Here is a 3,539-nt window from a genome sequence, read left to right on the forward strand (position 1 = left end):
TCCTCCTCCTCCTCCTCCTCCTCCTCCTCCTCCTCCTCCTCCTCCTCCTCCTCCTCCTCCATCTGCGTGCTACTCTTGGAGCTTAAACTCAGGGCTTGGGAGCTGTCCCTGAGCTTTTTTGCTCCAGGCTAGCACTCTGCCCATTTGAACCACAGCTCTACTTGTTTGTGGAGATAAGAGTCTTGACTTTCCTGCCCAGGCTGGCTTTGCATCATGATGCTCAGATCTCAGCCTCCTGAGTAGCTAGGATTGCAGGCATGAGCCACCAGTACCCAGCTTAAGCCTCATTTTGTTTGGTAGCAGAAAGTAACTTCATTCTGTTTCTAGCTGACTTTCCTACTGAGGGAAGTATTTAAATTTTTGAGTAAACTATTTAGATCCTACTAGGAGTAATTCCAGTGTCAATAATTTAAATACTGCCAAGACACAGAAGAGGGACAACTAAATTGAATACCAGAACTATCAGTTATCTACCTGCCATCCTGGAGTCTATATACCAGCATGTGTTCTTGTCCCTCAGGAAAGCCTCCAGCTCCCTACAAGTCCCACTCCCATCCTTGGTAAAACACTGGATTTGACTAAGGCTTCTCACTTGACCTCTGAGATACAGCTGGACTCTAGAAAAGTCTTCACTACACTGTCCCTGCCATGGTGAACTGAAACCTCTGAAATCATGAAACAAGGTAAATCTTTCCTCCTTCAAGTTATGTCTCTCGTCCTTCTGCTCCTCAGAACCTTAAGGGACTCACCCAATACCTTTGCTTTGTACCTGTATTAGACTTTTATATTTTTTTATTGTGAAGGTGATGTACAGAGGGGTTTCAGTTACACAAGTAAGGTAATGAGCACATTTCTTGTTAGCCTTGTTACTGTGTTAGATTTTCATCACTGTGCCCAAAATACCCAAAAGAGCATCTTAAAGGAGTTACAGTTTCATGATTTTAGAGGTTTCAGTCAAGCAAGACAGGGAAGGCTTAGAAGAGCATCTCACATGATGGCAGACAGGAAGTGGAGCTGAGCAATAACAGGAAGGCCAGCCCTCTTCCCTACCTTCGCCCCTCCCCCAAGCCCCAGTGACCCACTTCCTCCAACTGGACCTCCTCTTCCAGAGTTCTACAACTTCCTAATAGGCTATTCAAATTGTGAGCCCAATGATTGATTAAACCATTCCATCAGAGCCATCAAAACCTAATTGTCTCTGGAAACACCTTCCCAGGCACAACCAGAGCTGTGCTTTACTAATCTCCTAGGTGATTCTCAGTCCAGTCAAGTTGCCAATCAAGATTAACCATCACAATGACCAAAATCAGTTCTATTCAACACCTTAGTCCATAGGAGAGCACAGGAGAATCATGAGGTCCTGACATTTTCCCAACCCTCACACAGAATAAGGGAACTCACGTTCCCTCTGATGTCAGGGACCAAATTAAATAGGAAATTCAGCCCCTATTTCTTTATTCTTTCCTAAGAGGAAAGTACAGTCCATCCCTTGCTAGGAACTAGGCATGTAGGCTTCAATCTTTCATAATTTTTTTCCCAATGCTAGGGAAGTTATATCCCCTAGGCTATCTTCATTAGCTACTATCTTCATTAGCTACTCTACCTTTCCCTATTCTAGAAGATTTATATCTCTACCATGATGGGAAAAAAAATTAAATTGCAATGCATTTTTGCCAAAATACTGAGAAGAATAGAAACAATGTGTGGTAAGTATGAGTTAACCAAAGTTTGAGGGTTTTGTTTTCACCAGTTCCAGGGCTTGGACTCTCAAGGCTTGATCTCAGTTTATTTGCTCATAGCTGACGCTCCACCACTTGAGCCATGCCCCCAACCCAACTTTCTGCTAGTAAATTGGAAATGGAGTCTTTCAGACTTTTCTGCCTTAGCTAGCTTTGAGCCACAGTCCTCCAGGTCTTGGACTCCCGAGTAGTTAGGATCAAAGATGTGAGTCAACAATGTACATATGATCATATAAGATGATGCTAAGTGAAATGAACCCCAAGATATGGACACAAGCCGGGCGCTGGTGGCTCACACCTATAATCCTAGCTACTCAGGAGGCTGAGATCTGAGGATCACGGTTCAAAGCCAGCCCGGGCAGGAGAGACAGTGAGACTCCTATCTCCAATAAACCACCAGAAAACCGGAAGTGGTGCTGTAGCTCAAGTGGTAGAGTGCTCGCCTTGAGCTGAAGAGCTGAGGGACAGCGCCCAGGCCCAGAGTTCAAGCCCCAGGACCGACAAAAAAAAATATGGACACAAGAGGTTTTGCTTTGTTGTTTTTTTAATGTACTATGTGATTTTTTTTCTTTGTTTCTTTTGTATGTTCTTCCTCCTATGGTATATCCCTATTGTCAGTGTATTTGACTTTGATACCTTGCATCTTGTATATACATTTATGTAATTTGGGGAGGGGAAGGGGAATAACAAAATGCTGAAAAAAGACACAGGATGACCCATTGTAACAATGAGACTTACAAGGCACTATGTTGGAAAAGAACCTTACAACTTTGGGCGGGGGAAGGGGAGAGTGGCAGAGGCAGGGCAGGGAAGGAACAGTGGGAGAAAAATAAAGGAAGGAATAACAATGCCCGAAAGAAATAAACTCATTACCTTACTGATGTAACTGCAAACTCTGTACAGCATCTTTACAAGAAAATGAAAATTTTAAAAATAATAATAAATAAAATAAGATGTGAGCCACCAGTGCCTGGGGTGTGTGTGTGTGTGTGTGTGTGTGTGTGTGTGTGTGTGTGTGTGTGTGTGTGTGTGTGTGTGTGTGTGTGTGTGTGTGTGTGTGTGTGTGTGTGTGTGTGTGTGTGTGTGTGTGTGTGTGTGGTTGGAGATTTGAAGGTGTTGTCTTAGAAGGCTGTGGGAACTTTGAGGGTTTGGTTGGTTGGTATGGTTTGGTTTCTTGAGACAAAGTTTCATTATTTAGCTCAGGATAGTGTAGAAATCCTCCTCCTCCTGCCTCATTCTTCCAAGTTGCTGGGATTCCAGGCATAAGCCACCACACCCATCTTACAGTTCATATTTTTAAACTTTGTATTTTAAACTTCATCTCTATAGGAAACTCAAAAGTTTACTACAAACCCACAGACCTAAAAAAACTGTGAACCTCAAGCAGGATAAGCACATATAAATCTATACTTGAGCACAGTATAGTCAAACTGCTAAAAAGGATAAGGAGAATATTTTTTTTTAATTTCCAGGGGAAAATGGCACATCATATATAGAGGTGCCATAATACCAGTGACAGCTAATGTTGCTATGGAAACAAAGTCGGTTACAAAATAGTGGAACAGCACCTTTGTAGTTCTAGAAGAAAAAAATAAATCTGCCAACCAAGATTTCTATATGCAATGAAAATATCCCTCAGAAATAAAAGCGAAATGAATGCATTTTTCAGACAAACATGCTACAGAAGTTTTAAATGTTTGTGCCCTCTTCAAAATCCATGTGGAAACTTAATTCCCAAAGCAATCATATGAAGTGGTGGAGTGAGTCATGTGGACTCCATCTTCTGGGATGAATTAGGAC

This window comes from Dipodomys merriami, unplaced genomic scaffold, assembly GCF_024711535.1.
Source record: "Dipodomys merriami isolate MVZ:Mamm:240054 unplaced genomic scaffold, mDipMer1.0.p SCAF_97, whole genome shotgun sequence".
NCBI classification, from domain to species: domain Eukaryota; kingdom Metazoa; phylum Chordata; class Mammalia; order Rodentia; family Heteromyidae; genus Dipodomys; species Dipodomys merriami.